Source organism: Diachasma alloeum, unplaced genomic scaffold, assembly GCF_001412515.2.
Source record: "Diachasma alloeum isolate Michigan unplaced genomic scaffold, Dall2.0 Dall_scaffold_00243, whole genome shotgun sequence".
NCBI classification, from domain to species: Eukaryota; Metazoa; Arthropoda; class Insecta; order Hymenoptera; family Braconidae; genus Diachasma; species Diachasma alloeum.
Genome location: NW_021680394.1, coordinates 194,930 through 216,709, shown reverse-complemented (window position 1 = coordinate 216,709; position 21,780 = coordinate 194,930). Strand labels below are relative to the sequence as shown.

The 21,780-nt window shown below is 37.1% G+C and overlaps 1 long non-coding RNA gene across 1 annotated transcript in view; it reads right to left on the bottom strand.

Annotated features, from left to right (window-relative positions):
• Nucleotides 1-19,411, bottom strand: part of LOC107037470 — a 37,981-nt gene extending 18,570 nt beyond the window's left edge. Inside the window, exons 1-3 of the long non-coding RNA XR_001460843.1 lie at nucleotides 19,356-19,411; nucleotides 18,265-18,652; nucleotides 17,210-17,229 (exon numbers count right to left, since the gene is read on the bottom strand). This is a non-coding gene — a long non-coding RNA (uncharacterized LOC107037470). The remainder of the gene's footprint in view (nucleotides 1-17,209; nucleotides 17,230-18,264; nucleotides 18,653-19,355) is intronic.
• Between the last annotated feature and the right edge of the window lie 2,369 nt (nucleotides 19,412-21,780).

Below are 21,780 nucleotides of genomic sequence, written 5' to 3'. Positions count from 1 at the left end.
ACAGAGAGAGAGAGAGACAGAGACAGAGAGAGAGAGAGTGTGACAGGTGCTCTGCCAATTGAGCTATTGTGGCCTCCTCCGCATCTCCGAATTTCAGAACTTGTGCATATCGTCTCACTATCCCCACTCCCGCCCACCCTTCCCGTTTAAAGCCATACTGAAATATCACAATCAAAGACATTTTTACGACCGGTATATTCAACATCTATATTATCCCCTGGGCTATTCCCACTTTCAATGTAATTTATGCCTTAAAAACATCTAAGGTTGACCGAGTAGAATAGCCCAGGGGATAATATACAATTTTTTAGCCGTTGATTCTAACTAATTAAGTGATGACTATTCAAAACACTTAAACACTTAATCTGGAAAAAGTGTAAACTGAAAAAGTTTTTTTTCAGATTTTTAAAGGGTCCGATTTATCGTTTTTCCAGGGGGAAAGTCGACTTTCGCAAAAATTGAATTTTTTAGCCAGGTGATGTTACGAATTCTCACTAGATCGGACAGAAAAATGGGGATTTAATTTTTTGATGAATGAATTTTTCGATTCATTAAAGTGCACTGTCGCGGTACGAATTTTTCATTTTAGGGAAGCCTAAGGTAAGCAAAATTCGTCGAGCGATAGCCGAAAATCACTAAGCTTGCCGAAACTATGTTCACAAAATTCACACCCGCACTATCACACTTTCCGAATTTTCCGCGAGAACCGAACAATTTATTTTCAAAAGACTCCAATTTTTGGAGTATCAACCGACCTAGTCCATCCGCTAGCCCTGGTTCTGTCTGCACTACGACCCCCATTGAATTTTATCTTTGGAATATATGTTTTTGAGTGTGCTGAATCCGAATCTGAAGTTCGTTTTGCCGAGTCATGGTCGCTTCTATTTATTTATAACAATTTAATTGTTTATAAAGCTTTCGCGGATGAACGCTTAGAGATACGAATAAAACTTCTCAAGAAAAAATGTTCCTCTAACAAAGATACATAAATCTTGTTTTTTGACTTTTTGTCATATCTCTATTATTGAGAAAGTTATCGCACATCTAGTGGGGAGAGGAGACGTTCTACCCTCTCAGCGCCGGCGGCGGTGATTTTGCGAGCCGCTGATCGAAAAAAGACGATGAAAAATCTTAAACATTGATTTCGTAGGGTTTTACATCTCTTATGCCTTTGGCAAGAACAATATGCGCAACATCGAACTTCATATTTTACACATATACATGTATCACGTGAAAAATTTGTACAATTGGCACAATTGGGAACTAAACTATCACTTGGGGGAGAAATTTCGGTCATCCGTCTAGGAATCAATAATTGGTCATCAACATCAACATCAACCGTGTATCCAAATCTCTCTGCATATAGTTCAATCAGACCGTATTCATGGAAAAAATTCCGCTTCAGGTATGTCTGGTATAAAACGCGTAAAATATGATAATGAATGTTTGGACTCGTAGGTGGTAGCTCCGTAACTGTGAGAAATTTTCATCGTGAGTGCTGAGAAAATCTCAAGTGATCGAATGTCACACTAGTGGACCCTCTTTGCCAGATTTGTACTAAAAACTGCTCTGCCGAGTTGATCGAAATTTCGATTGCATCGTCGGTCCCACCTATGAAAGTGAACCTACGTGAGTAAATTTAGATTAAGTAGATGGTGAGACATAATGAGTGATATTACCATGGGCAAATGTGGATAAGTATTCCTCCGGCTTGGAAATTAGTGCTTTATGCATGGTACCGATTTTACTAGTATGGGCTGAACCGGTCAGATAATGAAGAGCTGGTATCACTCGTCGCATTTGTGGTGTATAAAATCCAGCTAAGGCATGAACTGCTAATTTATTTTTTTTTATGCCGAAGTCGTATCCAATGATGAACTCCTACAAGGGAAAGTACAGAAACCCCAATTCAAGATCAATAAAAACCACAACATGACATTAAGTTATCTCAATTTTTATAACATTCTGTTACTACATACTGTTAAGCCTTCTAATTGAAATCGCTCCCAGTGATAGAGCGACATTACAATAAATATCATCATTGGCCTCTGATAATGAAAAAATCGATCGGTGTTTTTCTCGAGTAGCATGGTCCACGTGCTGAATGATACGGCTAGAGTTCGCGAATGTTCTTCCGGTCGAGGAATTTCAAACTCGCAGGTGTTCGGCAGAGGAGCGTAGACTGTGTACATTCATTAATCACCGGACACGTGATCACTTCTATTGATGGCCATGTTTGGTACGAATGATTCAGTATGTGGTTACGAAGATATAATTGCAACATTCTCATTTGATGCCCAAAATTTCGAAACAGGAACAGGTATTGGAGTGTCATGGGTTAACTGATGAATTTCCACAGGTTCAATACTAGCTCTGAAAAAAAAAATGTATTCAGCAGACCAGGTCGTTATCCCAAAAATAGCTGCATCCTACAAAATATCGTTATCAATATCGACTCACGTGGTAATTTTCTTCGTGTAACGGGGAATTTCGTCGTTGAATGCTATGAAGATGAAATCAATACGGGTTATATTTTCATTTCCGGATAAACACTCAGAAGTCTTTGAATGTTTTGAGACTCTTCCATGTGATTGTATGACATAGGGCGAGTGAATCCACTATTAAACATGTTGATGAAATTGGCAGATTGGTTGAGTTGACTTTCTTCTTGAGTTCAACCAGGAGTACTGCCTGATTTGTTTCAAAATTCAAATCGTCCGATTTCATCATCGAATAATATGTTTTGAGGTATCAATTCATAGGTGAAAAGAGCTTCTAGATAGTAGTTGCGTAGCTGGATAAGTCTATCGCCATATTTTGTCTGGGTAGGATTATTTTTCTTCACTTGTTTCTGAGTCTCCTTTCGAATTGGTTGAAATGGAGGAAGATTGTATTTTTTGATTGGATCTGAGATGATTTTTGTTTTTCGGATGTATCTTTCCATAAAAAAATTACGATAGATGAGGCGGTACGTACTCCTATCTACTCCTTTTTCAAAAATATTTGTAATAATTATTTGCGTATTCGTTGCAACTAATTCTTGGGTGAAGATGTTTTTTAAAGGCAGGGAACCTTCAGCAAAAGGATTACTTTTTTCCGTGAAAAATTTGACCATTTTTTGAACTATTTGTTCACCCTGAGATGTGTATGAAGCTCCTGACTGATGGTGATTTTTCAGTTCATAATTGTCATTATTCACATGCGTGATCTGTTGGAATAAATCGGACATGGCCATTTCTGCAGGATGAACGACTTCCCATTTGGTGACATATCCTTTTTGGCGGGTACAGCCGACTACCCCTGAAGCATTTTTCTTCGAACGATTTCCAGTTGTTTCGAAAGCTTGATCACCAGCAATCGACGCAAATGACATACTCGTTAGTTTGACTACGAACCGACCTTTCTTGAATTCATTGTAAATTTTCGGGTGAGTTTTATCCAGATCAAGTATATCCTGCAGTTACAGAGCAGACCAGCGAGTGTAGTTGATTCTACTCATGATGAGATAGAAAGGCTGAACTTGTTTGATGCATTGAACATGTAAATCCCAATCGCCTGTGCGATCAGCTCTGAGAGTATTTAATAACAATTGATGCATGAGCAAGAAATTATTCTAGAACTTGAACAGAGGGGACTCTTCACATCTTCCGCGGATGAAAATCTGGAAATCCACAATGAGGCGATACGTACTCCTATCTACTCCCTCGAAAATTACTTTTCCTTCATCGTCAGACTGATCGAACATAATGTCTTGCAAATCTTGATAAATACCTAACTCATTTTCGTATATGTCCATCGGCTACTCTGCGAAGAAAGTTGTAAACGTCGTAGTGCTTCGCCAATATAGGAAAATGCTTTCAATGACTTAGCATTATCTGTGGCGTTCAATGCTTGTTCCATGGTTCCAATGCCATAGGCACCTATCTCAAGCAAGAAATTCTCAACTCCACTACCACGAAGGTACTTCCCCATGCACCCTAGAAGAACTTTTATAGCGTAGAAATTTCCTAACATTAAGAGAAGATTTGGAAATGTTTCTTTTGTAATGTATTGGATATTGCAGTTGGATTTGTTTTGCGATGTGATAAACGCCTTCATCACAATATACGGGCAATACTCTTTGCTCTAACTACCCTAAAACATTTGAAAAATTGCACATAGCCGTGTAAACTGTGGAGTGCTCTGTGACTGGTGCTGGTAAAATTGGCAAAACCCCAACAGTTTGAACTGGACGATCGTCTCGTGTAAATTTCGAATTGAATGGAGCCCACGTTGGAGTTCTTTGGTTTGTTGGTGTTACACCCAGACGTGAAGGGACATTCGTTAAATCCATTCTACAGAGATTCCAAACTATATCCAGAGAGTTGAGTTTATAGTATGATTCTACATTGATATCCATCGCAAACGGTTTAACGGAGAAATTCCGTGGTAGTGAAATAGACTCCGCACACTCCGCAACTCTTTCATCTCTTGACAGGGTAAAGTATTTTTGAATGTGCTCTCATTGAGTGGTATACCGGCTTCTGATAATAAAGGCTTCCCTAGATACATCTTTTGACTGAATTTGGAATCCCAGAGAGAGAGTATCGTGAGTACTGTTGACTCCAAATTGTGCAGATCCAGTATGATCGAAATTATCAAAGGATCCAATGGTGAAGTGACCATTGGTAAAATTGACGGGCATTGGAACTGAACCTCCACAATTTTTTACGGCATAATTCGCCAGTCGCGTTTGGCTTCGTTGAACTTCATCGTAAGATATACTCATCCCCAGTCTATTGAAACTTGTGATGTGTGAAGCACTTTTACAAGTGGTATTTATACCGAATGCCGTCAAAACATGCAGAGGAGTCTTCTTTCGGCCATTGTGTAAGATATAATAAATTAATTGGAATAAACTCTTCAATTTCAATATTTTACTTTTCGATAAAGTGTCATTGTTGTGTTTTTCGTCGTCACTTATCTCATCTCTCTGGGTCTCGTCTCCACTTGTATGGCTAAGATCTGAATCATTCATTTTAAAATCTTCCACAGAAAATTTAAAAAGTTTGGAAAAGAAATGAAGCACGGTATTTTTATACTATTCCAGGATTTTTCCAAGTCGAAATGATCACAGAAACGATCACACAGATCAAAATCAGTTGCAAGCAAGGAATTTCGAAAAATTTCCGCACATTGTGTCAAACTGTTCGTTGAATAAAGTACATCAACGACGTCTGCAACAGTTACGGACTTATGGAATATCAATGTGGGTTTATTCGCTTCTATGCGCGTCGAAAATGAAATCATACCGGCATAATGAGTATCTAAATATTTCTTGATATCTTTATTTTCTACCTGGAGATTTGATTCAAGCCTAGAATTGACCAGAGTACGGAGGTCAGTGAGTGAAAAAACTTCCGCCGATTCTAAACGAAATTTTATCATTCCCATGACTTCGTCGAATGCCATCTTTTTCATGTTGTGACCTTTCATTCTACTCATATTTTCTTCTATGCTCAAATCGAATTGCTCATTGTTGTTAAATTCGGAGCCATTTTCCGGCTCATTTTGCACATTTTCACAGCCAGTGACATGTAGTCTTGTCAAATTAGTATTACCCTCTCGACGATCATACTTCTCCATATATATGATCGCTTACAGTCCCCATGATAATACATTTTACATTGCAATACTTCATCTACCCTAGTCAAATGAGCGAACTTGTCGAATACAGAATCTTGGAAATACCTTGTTGCTGCCAAGAATTTTCTCGTGGCGTCATCCCCTCGAATCCTAAATTTCACGAGATTTTTCTTATGAGATTTTTTATTACAAAAACAGGGCGATGATTTAGCTTCAGTGGGAGATTCATTTGGGGATACTGAAGGTAAATTTATCATAGAACGACAAGGGTCACGAGCGCCAAATTGTCAGGTTTCCACGGAGAAAGTCACCAAAATCGATTTTTTTCGCCGGGTGAACGTCAATTCAACTATTTAAGCGATGGGCGATATTTTCGGAACTCTCAAAAATATGTGGAAAAAGTGAATACTGAGAAATTTTTTTTTCACCCAGGGCTAAAAGTGTCAGATCTTGGATTTTTTCAGGGAGAAAGTCGGTCAAAAGGTCACAAGGGTCATTAAAGACCCTTTAAGGGTCAGATCTTGGATGTTTCCAGGGTAAAGTCACGAAAATCGAATTTTTTCGCCGGGTGAAAGCATTCTAACTATTTAAGCGATGGACTATTCTGAACTCTTAAAAGTATATGGAAAAAATGCAAACCGAAAAAGTGTTTTTTTCAGATTTTCAAAGGGTCAGATTTTCCATTTTTTCAGGGGAAAAGTCGACTTTGGTCAAAGCTGAATTTTTTAGCCAGTTGAACGTTGATTCTACCTTTCTAAGGGACGCGCTATTCAGAACTCTCAAAAATATGTGAAAAAAGTGAAAACTTAACGAAATTTTTTTTTCACCGGGGGCCAAAGCGTCAGATCTTGGATTTTTTCGGGGAGAAAGTCGGTCAAAGGTTCACAAGGGTCACTAGGGCCAAAGTTTCAGATCTTGGATTTTTCCAGGGGGAAAGTCGCCAAAAACGTATTTTTTAGCCGAGTGAACGTTGATTCTAACTATTTAAGTGATGGACTATTTCAGAACTCTCGTAAGTATACGTAACAGTATGTAAAAAAACGTGAAAACTGAAAACAAATTTCTTCACCGTGGCCAAATTGTCAGGCTTTGGATTTTTTCAGGGGAAAGTCGCCAAAATCGTATTTTTTAGCCAAGTGAACGTATCGAGGTTCACTCGGGTAAAAAATACCACTTAGTTAGAATCATCTACTATGTAAGTGGTGGAATATTCAGAACTCTTAAAAGTATGTGGAAAAAGTGAAAACTGAAAAAAAAAATTTCACCGGGTGCCAAAGTGTCCGATCTTGGAGTTTTTCAGGGGGAATATCGGTCAAAAGTTCAAAAGGGTCACGATGGCCGAAATGTCAAGTCTTGGATTTTTCCAGGGGGAAAGTCGCCAAAATCTAATTTTGTCACTGGGTGAACGTTGATTCCAGCTATTTAAGCGATGGGCTACTCAGGACTTTCAAAAGTATGTGGAAAAAGTGAAAACTGAAAAAAAAACTGAAAATTTTTTTTTTCAGGATTTCAAGGGTCATATTTTTTGTTTTTACAGGGGGAAAGTCGACTTTCCCGAAAAACGAATTTTTCAGCCCGTTGAGCGTTGATGCCAAATAATTAAGCGGTGGGCAATACCGTAGTAACGATCGGCTGAATAGTCCATCTAATTTCATAGCTAATTCTCTTAGAATTCTTTAATGCCTAAAGGAAGTTAGGCGGTGTTTGAGGTGCATTTGAGAGTGAATTTCTGTGGTTCCCGGTAACTCAGTCGGTAAGAGTGCCCGGCGCGTATCTGGGAGACCCGGGTTCTATTCCCGGCTGGATGAAGCGGAAATTTTTTCTCTCTAAATTCTAATAATTCTCTTAGAATTTTTTTTTCAGCCTATCGTATTCAGGCTTCTCAAAAGTATGTGGAAACCGTGAAAAATGAAAAAAAAAATTATTTCACCGGGGGCCATACTATCAGATCTTGCATTTTTTAAGGGAGAAAGTCGCTCAAAGGGTCACGGGTCACTAGGGCCAAACCCTCAGATTTCCTGGGTTTTTCCTGGGCATAGTCGGCAAAATCGAATTTTTCTAGCCGAGTGAAAATTGATTCCAATTATTTAAACAATGGGCTATTCAGAACTCTCAAAAGTATGTGGAAAAAGTGAAAATTAGAAAAAAAAATTTTCACCGGCTGTCAAAGTGTCAGATCTTGGATTTTTTCAGGGGGAAAGTCGACAAAATCGTATTTCTTAGCCGAGTGAACGTTCTAACCATGTAAGTGATGGACTATACAGACATATAGAGATCTTAAAACCCAAACCCTTTGAAAATCTGACAAAAAAAATTCCGTCTTTTCACTTTTTTTCTCTTTTTCCGCATACTTTTGAGAGTTCTGAATAGCCTATCACTCAAATAGCTGAATTAACGTTCACTCAGCGACAAAATTTGATTTTGGCAACTTTCCCCCTGAAAAAATCCAAGATCTGAAATTTTGCCCCCCGGTGAAAATTTTTTTTTTTATTTTTCACTTTTTCCACATATTTTAGGGAGCTCATCGCTTAGAAAGTTGTAATCAACGTTTACCTGGCTAAAAAATTCAATTTTGGCGAAAGTTGATTTTCCCGCTGGAAAAACGAAAAAGTCTGAACCTTTGAAAATCTGGAAAAAAACACTTTTTCAGTTTACACTTTTTCCATATATTTTGGAGAGTTCTGAATACTCCATCGCTTATATGGTAAGAATCAACTTTCATCCGGCTAAAAAATTCGCGTTTGGTGACTTTACCCTGGAAAAAGCCAAAATCTCTACCGACTTTCCCTGTGAAAAAATCCAAGATGTGATAGTTAGGGCCCCAGTGAAAAAAAAATTTTGTTCAGTTTTCACTTTTTCCACATACTTTTGAGAGTCCTGAATAGCGCGTCCCTTCGAAAGGTAGAATCAACGTTCAACCGGCTAAAAAAATCAGTTTTGACCAAAGTCGACTTTTCCCCTGAAATAACGTAAATTCTGACCCTTTGAAAGTCAGAAGGAAACCTTTTTCAGTTTACCCTTTTTCCACTTACTTTTAAGAGTTCTGAATATTTCATCGCTTAAATAGAATCAACGTTCACCCGGCTTATTATTCGATTTGGCCACTTTCCGCCCGGAAAAATCCAAGATCGGACACTTTGCGCCTAGTGACCCTTGTGACACTTTGAGTAACTTTCCCTAATCAAAAATCCAAGACCTGACATTTTGGCCCGCGGCGACAAAAAAATTTTGTTCAGTTTCACTTTTTCCACATACTTTTGAGTGTTCTGAGCTCGTCGCTTAGAAATTTGGAATCAACGTTCACCAGGCTAAAAAAATTCAGTGTTGGCGAAAGTCGACTTTCGCCCTGGAATTATCAAACCCTTTGAAAGTCTGAAGAAAAACGTTCTCAGTTTACATTTTTTCCACATGCTTTTAAGAGATCTGAAAATAGCCCAGCGCTTCAATAGTTAGAATCAACGTTCACTGGACAATAAAATTCGCTTTTGGCAACCTTGCCCATGGAAAAATCCAATTATCTGAAACTGGCCCTGGTGACCTTGGTAAACGTTTGACCGACTTTCCCCCTGAAAAAATCAAAGATCGCTTTGGCCCGGGTGAAAAATTTTTTTTTTCAGTTTTCACTTTTTCCACATACTTCTGAGAGTTCTGAATATTCCATCGCTTAAATAGTTAGAATCAACGTTCACCCGGTTAACAAATTCAGTTTCCGCTGGAAGAACGGTAAAGCTGACCATTTGAAAATCTGAAAAAAAACTTTTTCAGTTTACACTTTTTCTACATGAGACATGAATTAAAGAGTTCAAAAAATAGCCCAACGTTTGAATCAACGTTCACTCGGCTAAAAAATTCGATTTCGGTAACTTTTCCGCTGGAAAAATCCAAGATCCGGCACTTTGGCTCTAGTGACCCCTAGTGACCCTTTGACCGACTTCCCCCCTGAAAAATTCAAGATCTGGCACTTTGGCCCCCGGTGAAAAAAAATTTTTATTCAGTTTTCACTTTTTCACATACTTTTGAGAGTTCTGAACAGATAGGCGACGATCTCGTTGCTTAAATAGTTGGAATAGTTGGAATCGTTCACCGGGCTAAAAACTTCGATTTTGGCGGAATGCCCCTTGGAAAAATCGAAGATCTGACACTTGGGCCCGGGTAAAAAATTTTTATTCCAGTTATCACTAGTTGGAAACAACCAAGTAGTTAGTTTTCAATATTTGGAATCTACCTTCACCCGCTTAAAACATTCGAATTTCGTGAAACACGACTTTCACCCCTGGAAAAACGGAAAACCCTATTCAGAACTCCCAGAAGTATGTTTTACCCGTTTTTCACATACTTTTAAGAGTTCTCAATATTCCATCGCTTAAATGGTTAGAAACAACGTTCACCCGGCAAGAAAATTCGATTTTGGCGGCTTTCCCTCTGGAAAAATCCTAGATCCTAAATCCTAGATCGGCACTTTGGCCCTAGTGACAATTTGAGTAACTTTCCCTGCAAAAATTCAAGATGTGATACTTTGACACCTGGTGAAAGAAAAATTGTATGAATACAATTCAGTCAGTTCTCACTTTTCATTTTTTCTCAGTTCAGTTTTCACTTTTTCCACATACTTTTGAGAGCTCTGAATAGCTCGTCGCTTAGAAGCTTGGAACCAACGTTCACCCGGTTAAAAAATTCAGTTTGGGCGAAAGTCGACTTTCTCCCTAGAAAAACGGAAAATCCTGAGCCTTTGAAAATTTGAAAAAAAACTTTTTCAGTTTCCACTTTTTCCACATGCTTGTAAGAGATCTGAAAAAAGCCCGCGTTTAAATAGTTGAATCAACGTTCACTTGGCTAAAAAATTCGATTTTGGCAACTTTGCCGCTGGCAAAATCCAAGATCAGGCACTTTGGCCCTGATGACCCTAGTGACCCTTTGACCTAATTCCCCCTGAAAAAATCAAAGATTTTCCAAAGGGACATTTCGGCCCGGGTGAAAAAATTCATTTTTCATCACGAAAGCGAATGGAATCATCTCCAAATTAATATCTCTCTTAATCTCTCTCTTATCGTTCTGTTTTTGGCGTAAAGCTACAAAAATTTGTGCAGTTTTTGTTGTAGTACTACCCAAAATGAGCTGGGAAAGCGAATGGAGCTACGTTATGATTGAATTCAACGGTGCAACAGTGCCGCATTTCTTTCTCTTTCGCAAAATCTTAAGATAGAAAATGTTTGTCATCTCAAAGTACATCTTTTAAGTTCTTTGACATTTCGCTCTATTGGCAATAGTTAATGAGATAATCAAGGTTGATTGACCAACGGGACACTAATTTGCCCCATTTTTTTTTTCTTATATTCCGGCTCTTTCTGCCCTCTGATTGGCTAATCGGCCGTATCCAACCCTATGCATGCGGCTGTGATTCTACACTGCACCGCATTCGCACTCCTATAGAACATAGGAGTAGCACGGGAAACCACAGAAAACCCATGCCGGTACAGGCGGTCACTATATTAGCGACCTCCCGCTCGCCGGAGCCTCCGGTTGAAAAACTCGGTTCCACGGGGAATCGAACTCACAACCTTTCGCACACTAGGCTCGCACCGAGCCGCTTCGGCCACCGACGTCGGTGAAATTTGCCCCTTTGTCGCATACAAAAACGACAATATTTCATAAACTACTGGAAATAGAGAAAAGAGTTACATAACTCAATAGTATTGTACTCAATAGTATTTTATCATGGTGGATATTTCTCATCTAAAACTTTTCTCTCTATCTTCAACCCATTTCCCACAATCCTCTCTGGAACGCGCTCCCGCCGTACGTGACCGCTAACGCGCCGCCGTATCTCTTCTAACCGCGATGACTCCTTAACTACAATAGTTAGGAGATGAAGTCATAAGACATAAAATGTTCATTTTGGCATACGGAATATTTGTTATTTGAAATATTTTTTCGTATCTCTGACCGTTCTTGCGAAAACGCGTTTTAAACAACTAAATTGTTATAAACAAATAGACGGCACCTGTTTTCGCAAAAACGGTTATCAGATTCGTGATCAGTACCATCGAAAACATGGATTCCAACACTAAAACCTAATGGACATGACAATGGACACAGAAATGTCCCCTGGCGTATGGGCTAATAACTGTTTTGGCGAAAACACGCACCATCTATACGTTTAACGATTTAATTGGTTAAGATGACATATCGCGAGAACGGTTTAATGAAAAATATCCAACGAAGAATGTGTGGTACTCAAATATTTTTTTTCTAACTTCTACAGTTGAGGCAATACTATGAGTGGGAGTCAAGAGGGTTGCACGCGGACACTCCCGTATGATGAAGGTGCGCCTAGGCCAAATTAGTGGAAAATAGGTGGGAGATCAAAGGAAATATTTCGAGTAAAAAAATGTTCGTAAAATTAAAGTTCATTTCTCTACTTATTTGACATTCTCGACTTATTGGATATTCTCCAGGATGTCTCACAGGAATTTCCTCGAGAGGCTTTCCAGGATATTGCCCGCAATATATCGCAATATATCCTGAGGAATATCCTGGAAAGCCTCTCGAGGAATATTTCCCTTAGGATATTTATCACGAGTCCTTTCAAGTCCCCAACAGGAATTTCTCCAATACTTTTCCTGAAATAATTCGAATCATCATTTCCCGGATGTTCAATAGCAATTTCACCAGGACATTTCACATCTTTTGCTTCACCAGCTTCACCGAGACTTAAGCCAGCAGATTACATTATTACAATTAGTTCAAAATTTTAGACCAGAAGATTGCAGATTATTCGAATCCCTCCTTTACCCACCGATACCTCGACAGCCGTAACCGCAGACGCTGTTGATTTCCCGACGCAAGCCCAGCGACACTGTTGCCACATCTCGTTTGGTCCCCACCCAAGCTCACGCGCCATAACCCATCATCGCTATTGGCCACTTTCAATATTTATTCATTTAAATTTGAGGAAATCGGGAATTTTTTTGATATTTTTCCTGAATTCCTCGCGTTCTCATCCATTTGGCCATAGAAGCATTAAAACTTGTTTTGAAACATCCTGTATAAAAAAAAATGGATATGCCTTATTCGTGGCGAATTTTCTTCGTCGTATCAACAGGAGATTGGACACACTTGTTAAGTACGTTAAATCTTTGATAACTCCATCGATTGAAACAATATCTGATAATGTACGAACAATAAGTGGGAAATCAACTGCAAATAACAGAAATGAAAATAAATTAGATTCTCTTCAAAATACAAATACATTCAATCTAATAACACTTCACCATCACGAACCTTACTTTCGGATAAACCCTTTAATCTCAATATTTTGACCGATCCCGAAAGAATGAGTCATAGGATCATCAAACTGGATTACTTTAATTTCCACACAAAATTCATCACTTCCTATGACACCAAAACAAATCGATGGGAAACCCTCTGCTCGTTGAATTAAAGCAAAAATAGTCTTAATTAAAGCCTTGCACTCCTGTAACAGAAAAAAAAGGGAATTAAAAGATATAAAGATTAAAAACAACCCTCTGAAACATAAAGGAAAAACTTACGTATACATGACGATGATTGCACACATTTTCGATCTCAATTAACTGTAAATTCCTGTTCAAAATCTCTAATTGTGTATATCAGGACCAAATTGATACATCACTTCCACAGTAGTATTGGGAACCTTCCCAGCCTTCATAAATATCCCATTGATATGAAGAACTTATGAATAAATAAACAAAATAAATAAACACCAGAATAAAATCCAAAAATTTTCAAGAAAATAAATTAATGAATGGATCATATTTTACTATGGAAAAAATTGAAAATGAACAACTCAATATGTTTTAAAAATAAATAAAAATCAACAACTATTGAATATAACAAAATACTTAAATTTCCCGAAATAATAGACGATTCGATCCTTTGAATTTGATTATTCCATGAGATGCACTCAATTCGCTCTGCATCACCATTATTAATGGTCCATTTGATGAGAGTTTTACTAACAGCTCCAGTCGTGGTAATAGTCGGTATCACTTGATACACAACTCCCACTACAGATCTACAATGTGAATTAATTTACAAGATCGAGTAATTACTCGAATAAATTTATTTGAGTTGCAATTTGAAAACTACTGGATTTGGCTAATTTTTACAGATGTCAAAAAATCGTTTTTCCAGTGAAATTTTACAAACTACAAGAATTTTACAAAAAACTTTCAACATCGTCTCCAATAATTACATCAAAATTTTGCAACTATTTTTTGAATACCCCTTTGAAGAGGAGGAATTTACAGAAATTGGAAAATACTTTTTTTCTGAGGAATTTCATGCATTACAAAAAAAGTTTCCTGTTTTTTTTATAGATCTAGTAATTTTGAGAAAGTAATTCAGGAGATAATTCACGAAGTATTGAACACGAAAAATTGGCTGAATTGAATGATATGAAAAAAAAAATTATAATAATAAAAATAAAACTTACATTATCTGAGATGTGAGATTACTGAGATATAGACGAAGCACATCAGAAGGAGTGAGAGTAAACTGAGTTTCTGGAAGTATAAATAATCCATGATAAAAAATAGTTTGACTAAAATCGAATATATATAAAAGATATTAAAAAAATAATAAATATGAAAAATTTACCTGAACTCTCAACTGGAATGGGCAATTTAGATTCTGTATACGACTCAGAGCAATCCAGACAATCCAGATTGTGTAGACGACCCAGATTCAATGGATGGAGGGGGGTGGTGCTTGCCTCTAATGGGATAGAGGATATAACCAAAACGAACTGAAGAATATTCAACGGATAATTCTGAAGCATCATGAGACCTCTTCAAAGACTCTTCATAAACGTTAAAAAATTCAGACCAATAAAATAATTATTAAATAATTATTAAAATAATTGAAATAATTAAAATAAATAATTAATTACCTTTTGACATATTGGAAGATTAATTAAATGTCAATAAGAACACCAATGAACACAAGCAATAACATTTGAATACTATATAACGATTCATTCTATTTGAAGCACACTTCACGATATCATCTTTTTCAATAGATTAAAAAGAAAATTAAATTATTCCTGGCTAAAGATGAGTAATATATATGGATCGAATAAAATTGACCAATACACTGTACTGAATCCCTGTACACTGAATCCCTCGTGATGAATATTTACAAGAACAAGAAATTTGGTATTTCTTACCTGAAAAAAACGAAATATATTGTGAATACGATTGGAGTCTGAGCCAACCACAAGTGGAAATCAAGTAAAAAAAAAATTACTTTCAAGTAAAAAAAAAGGTATTCAGAATCAAATCAAATGAATAAATAAAATTTCCTATTCTATATATCTCGTCAACTCATCAACTTGTTACACATATAAAACATATATTAAATTTAGGTTGAACAACCTCCGAAATAAATCAAAACGCTGCAAATCCAAAACATTATAAAAAGAAGAAGGAAGAAACACGTCAATTGAAAATGCTGTAAATGTCGTAGTGAATGAAAAAAAAAACTATCATTGAATTTGATCCAATAAAATCGACAAAATAGTATAGCTCTCGACTATCAATGCACAACAATATTATATATATTGATAATAACGGCTGATATCTGATGAACAATTGGATGAATTCCCTCGAAATTTTTATATTTGAATAATAATATTCCAAACATTAAATAAAAATCGCTCTTAACTATAATTAACTCCTCCTTGTAACATGAAATAGACTTAATCAAATAATCAAGTAAGGGAGTTTGACCCTCGTAATCTGTTGTTCCGTGTTGTACCTTGTGACCCGTATGGCCCTTATGACCTTAAAGGTCCCTGCGGGCCGCAGGAGCACAAAGATCACCTCCGTTAATGGGTCGAACTATTTTTGGCTTGGGGTCACTTGAACCCCGAGTTCTGAGCCTCTACTTGGATTGACTAAAGAGTCAATCTACAACAAAAACTGCACAAATTTTTTAATGTATTCAGTTTGGGAAATCTAAGAGATACGGATTTGGAGATGATGCAATTTGCTTACCCAGCTCATTTTGCGTAGGTCTACCCCAAAAACTGCACAAATTTCCAAATGAATTCAGTTTAGGAAATCCAAGCGAGATATGAATTTGGAGATGATTCCATTCGCTACCCAGCCCATTTTACGTAGGTTTACATCAAAAACAGCAGAATTTTTGAATGCTTCCGCTTTGGGGGTGATATTAATTTGGAGACGCTTCCATTCGCTTTCTCAGCTCATTTTGCGTAGGACTATAACAAAAACTGCACAAATTTTTGAATGTATCAGTTTGGGATATCTAAGACGCCAATTCTAAGAGAATTCGAATTCGAAGAGAATTTAGAGAGAAAAAATTTCCGCTTCACCCAGCCGGGAATCGAACCCGGGTCTCCCAGATACACGCCGGGCACTCTTACCTCCTAAGCTACGCGGGAACCACAGAAATTGCAGGGAAGACAAATATGGATTTGAAGATGATTCCATTCGCTTTCCCAGCCCATTTTGCGTAGGTTTTCCCCCAAACCAGCACAATTTTCTGAATGGTTCTGCTTTGGGAAGTCTAGGGGAGATATTAATTTGGAGATCATCCCATTCGCTTTCCCAGCCCGGTTTGCGTAGTTTTACGCCAAAAACAGAACAATTTTCTGAATGGTTCCGCTTTCAGAAATCTAAGAGAGATATTAATTTGGAGATCATTCCATTTGCATTGCCAGCCCATTTTGCGTAGGTTTACACCAAAAACAGCACAATTTTCAGAATGCTTCCTGTTTGGGAAATCTAAGAGAGATATTAATTTGGAGATCAGTCCATTGCATTGCCAGCCCATTTTGCGTAGGTTTACACCAAAAACAGCACAATTTTCAGAATGCTTCCTGTTTGGGAAATCTAAGAGAGATATGCATTTGGAGATGATTCGCTTTCCCAGCCCGGTTTGCGTCGGTTTGTGTAGGTTTGCACCAAAAACAGGACAATTTTCTGAATGGTTCCGGTTTGGCAAATCTAGCGGAGCTATCAATTCGGAAATGACTCCATTCGCTTTCCCGGCTCATTTTGGGTAGTACAATAACAAAAACTGCACAAATTTTTTAATGTAACCAGTTTGCAAATCTAAGAGAGATATGGATTTAGACATGATTCCATTCGCTTTCCCAGCTCATTTTGCCTAGGTTTACAGCGAAAACAGCACAATGTTGGGAATGGTTCCGGTTTGGGAAATCTAGCGGAGATATTAATTTGGAGACGACCCCATTCGCTTTCCCAGCTCATTTTGCGTAGGAGTACAGTAAAAACTGCTGTTACGTATTGACATACATTTCTCAAATTATGAACGCCATCATGAACAAACGAAAATATAATGAAATATGAAATGATTTCGAACATAAATCTTTCAAAATTTGAATAATTTATAAATTTTATGAACTTAATTGAAAGATCGACTAAATTCTTCGTATACTGTATAGTTTATTATTATACTAGTATTACTGTATAGTGTTTATTTTCAAAAGACTCTAATTTTTGGTGTATCAACCGACCTCCGGGGTAGAGAAAATAATAGTTGTTATCACTAGACTCACCCTTAATTTTCCTGACCGGTCTGGCAACAAAACAAGGAAGGTACACCTGATCAGTTGTAACCTCTCGGATGATGGAGGCGATCTGGGCCGTCGGAAAAACTCCAGCTTTCCTCTGACAGGCTGGGTAATGCCCTTCTGCTACACACACACACACACTCGTTCAGTTCCTCTCCTTTTTTTTGTTGTTATTATTTCGTTGTTATTTCAAATTATTTGAATGTATTGTTGCAGATTGTTCGTTAGAATTGTCTAAGGCTTATAGCAGATTACTGATTTCGTTAAGGACAGGAAAGTCTAGAGGCTTTTTTTTTTATTTACTTGCTATATTGATCCCGTGGGTGAGATTTCCGAAATATTGACCAGAGAAACTTCTGCTTTGATCATTATTCATGCAAAATTGTATGAAATTTTAGTATTTGAAAAATTATTTTTGTTTTGAAGATAGTGTTTCTTTTTGGGAGAAACGTATGTGAATGCGTAACATGACAATGGGAGAAGTTGTTTTTGTCTGCAAAATGACAAAAATAACTTAAAATGTGTGGAAACCCGGAGGTTTTTGTGTGCTCCAGTAAATTCGGAATACAATTCCTAGCTGTCCGGTTCGCTTTCCATCATCGGCGGTGGCAGAGGTTGTGTGCTCAAGACAGAATTCACCCGGCCTGCCTCAACTACAGGTTTACTGGAACTGCTGTTACGTATTCCCGATTGATTTGAGATCAAATTAAATAAAATAGTAAAATTTATTTTATTGATTAAAATTTGAACAAACAAGAGAAGTTGGGAATCCAAAATTTTAAGAAATAATCGTCGAGCGGTAGCCGATTACCCTTTGACTTGCCGTAACTAGGTTGAAAAGCCATCCTCAATAACAACAAAAAAAAGGAGAGGAACTGAACGAGTGTGTGTGTGTGTGTAGCAGAAGGGCATTACCCAGCCTGTCAGAGGAAAGCTTCATTCGTGTTCGTTATTGATCCGGGAATAAATTGTCTCTACTTTTGGAGTATCAAATGATCTCCGGGACAAGAGAAATAAACTGTTGTCTTCATTTTACTCACTTCTGCTCGTCAATGACTCTGGATCGTTGTTTCAAAGGGTCTCGATCTGTGTGGAGGCCTTCTGTGGTTCCCGGTAGCTTAGTCGGTAAGAGTGCCCGGGGCGTATCTGGGAGACCCGGGATCGATTCTCGGCTGGGTGAAGGGAAATTTTTTCTCTCTAAATTCTAATTCTCTTAGAATTTTTTTTGCCTGCGTGATTTGAAAGTGCCAGGATTCGTTCGTTGAGTGGTAGGGGTCCGACGGGCGGCAGCGGCTCGCTTCCAACAGCAGGCCACAATCGAACAAACGCTCACTGGAACGCTGGTTTCAGTTGATTTAGATAAGTTTCCACTTTTCAGTTTGTAATTATTTTTGTTACCACTGGGAATAGCTTTGGATATTTTGAAAACTAGAAAGATCAAACAATATTTTCTTAATTTTAGGTTTTGTGGTTAGTTCCCGAGCGTCGGATGCGCGTCACTGGTTAGGATCACTGGAATATTTGAATTTTAAACTTAAGTTTTGCGGAAAATAAAATATGAATTGTATTGCGAGAATTCTCGTGGGGCCACTGAAAACACCGAACCAATGTTCAAAGCATTTTCAGATCGTCTCGGCAAAACCCTCGGAATAACTTCATAAAAAGTCAGCAAATTTTGAGAGTTCACATGAGAATCGCCCAACACCGAACAAAATTTTCAAAGCACTCAGATCGTCTCGACGAAATTCTCAGAATTTATTTATTAGGGTATTGATTTTTTTTTTATTTCAAATTTTTATTTGATTTTTAAGCCGAGTTTCCTAGTCAGTTCAGGCACCGCCGTGTATTCAACGGATTATCGGTTAGATTTGTTTATTAAAGTGTAGTGGACTTCATGAAACTCTTGAATAAATTTTAATAATTATTTGGTGCATGAGACGTTCGAAATTAAATGTTGAAGTGGCAAAAAAAAGATTCTAAGTTTGGATCGAGAAATAATTCTAAGTGCAGAGGGGACAAATCAAGAATAAATCCAGAAGGGATATTACAAAAATTCTCTAAGTCCCAAGAGGACGTGTTGAGAACTAAGTCCACAAACTCGCGAATTTTCTAAGTCCGAAAAACACTTTACCGAATTTATTTCACTTCGCGGAGCTCCTTTTGAGCTATGACCGGCTACTTCGAGCGCTGGAACTGAACTGACTGTAGGCTGCCGCGTCTCGAGGTACCTCGACTCGCTCTCTACGGCGCGTCGACGTTGCGTCGAGCCGCCGAAGTGGCACAGTGGTGGGAGTAGTGGGGATGCCGCGTGAAGCGGTGAGACTTGCTACCTGAAGGTGGGGGTCGAGCGTCAAGCGTACCCCTATGTAATGTGTGTAGAGTACTCCCAACACTGTGGCACCCTACTAGGCCTTTATACATTGAATACTTGACATTTTTATTCATTTGAATTATTTCTGATATTTTTACTTGTGAATAATTCATTTTTGGCTGAATTTTGAAGTTGATTTTCACTATGGCTTAAACGGTTCCTTAAGGTACCCTTATTGTACTGCAAATGTCAATTTTTGTCTATTGATATTGTATATTGACAAATTTTACAAAATTCGTTTTTGAGTCTATTTTTCAGCCCGAAACATAATTCCGATGAAAAAACATTTTTTTCATTTTTTTAAAACATTCGATTGTTAATAACATTGTTATTTAACAATATATCGGAAAGGTTTTTTAGTTTATCTGAAAGACCGTTATTTATAGTATTTTTTCCCAAAATTTCATTATTTAATCTTTATAATCTTCGGAGATATTCACAGTCNTGTACTGCAAATGTCAATTTTTGTCTATTGATATTGTATATTGACAAATTTTACAAAATTCGTTTTTGAGTCTATTTTTCAGCCCGAAACATAATTCCGATGAAAAAACATTTTTTTCATTTTTTTAAAACATTCGATTGTTAATAACATTGTTATTTAACAATATATCGGAAAGGTTTTTTAGTTTATCTGAAAGACCGTTATTTATAGTATTTTTTCCCAAAATTTCATTATTTAATCTTTATAATCTTCGGAGATATTCACAGTCAAAAGTTTGACCTTGAGAAACTGTCTATTAGCTTCCCAAAGGGTGGTTTTTGAATTTAAAAATCTGGTCAATGTTCTATTCTGTGGGGAATCTAATGGAGTATTTTTAGAATATTTTTACTTTCCGAAATGTTAATCGGTTCCAAAGTTATTAAGGTTCCAAGTTAAGGGTAGCCAATGACCTGGAAATTGACACTTTCTAATATTTGACTTTTACCGTGATTTTTCATTATTTTCATGTTCCTCACTTAAACTTCAATTGATTGCATTGATTTTTGAATTTTTGTGGTAGATTTTGAATGACATGTCAATAGACAGTCAGATCTGTCTATTGACTTTTTGACTTTTTTGATAATGCATTCTTAGAGAAACCAATTTATTCATCATTTTTCATACCTAACTTTTTCCTATATTCCTCATAGAAAAAGGTCTAGAAATTTCCAAAGTTTCGTTAGAGCACATGAATACGCATCTGCGAGTGCATGCGTGCGTGCAACTTTCAAAAAAAAACCATATCTCCGTTGCATATGAAGGTTAAGGAATGATTCAAATTTTGTCTCATTCGGGGCTTCGAGATCTTCGATTTCAGTCCTCTTCCAGATTTTTCCGATAAAAGTTACTGTGTTTTGTTTATAACAATTACATTTGTTGATGGGTTTTTCAATATTTGATCGAGGGATATAATAATTCACAATTTATAGAATACTTTTTGTTCGACAAACTTCTCTCCATCTCTTACACAGAGGGCGCTATTAATTTCCAAAGTTCTGATAGATACACGGATACACATGCTTGAGTGTGTGAGTGTGGTAAATTTGAAATTTCATATCTCCGCTGTTTGCAGAGATGAAGAAACGATTTTCGGTGGGTATCTTCACCGACATAGACCCTTTGTTGTTAGCCTGTTTTCAAGTTTTTTTATGAACATTATCCCAATTGTTTAGAAACAATTTTACATCTTTATGATTTTTCCAGTCAAATGATCTGTGGAGATTTTAGGTTGAATTATTTCTTGATTTTTCGTGTGTTTATTATTTTTTTACTCTATAACATCATCATGTGCAATCGAAATATAATTTGATAACTGTTGAGTAGATTTGTTTTCTGTCTGGAGACAGTTTGTTGTATTTACATTATAATGGTTTTTAAGAATAATTTTATATTATTTTTTTTGTTCGTTTTTAAAGGAATTACATCGTTTCAAAACTCATGTATTCTTGTTTCTTCAGTTAATTTTCCTTAAATATTTAAGAAGACTTCATTTAAGAAAACGTCACTCGTTGTCGTGGTTGCTGCCTTAGCATCGCAGGTTAGTTCATCTATAATTATAATTAGTATTTGTGGGCTCCTTTTTGGTCCCGTCCTGTTTTTATTAGTAAATTAATTATTAATTATACAGATTGCTTAATCGGCAATGCCAAGGTGACAAACACTGTTCCGTCTTCCGTTAACAGTTTTGTTTTCTTCTTCTTT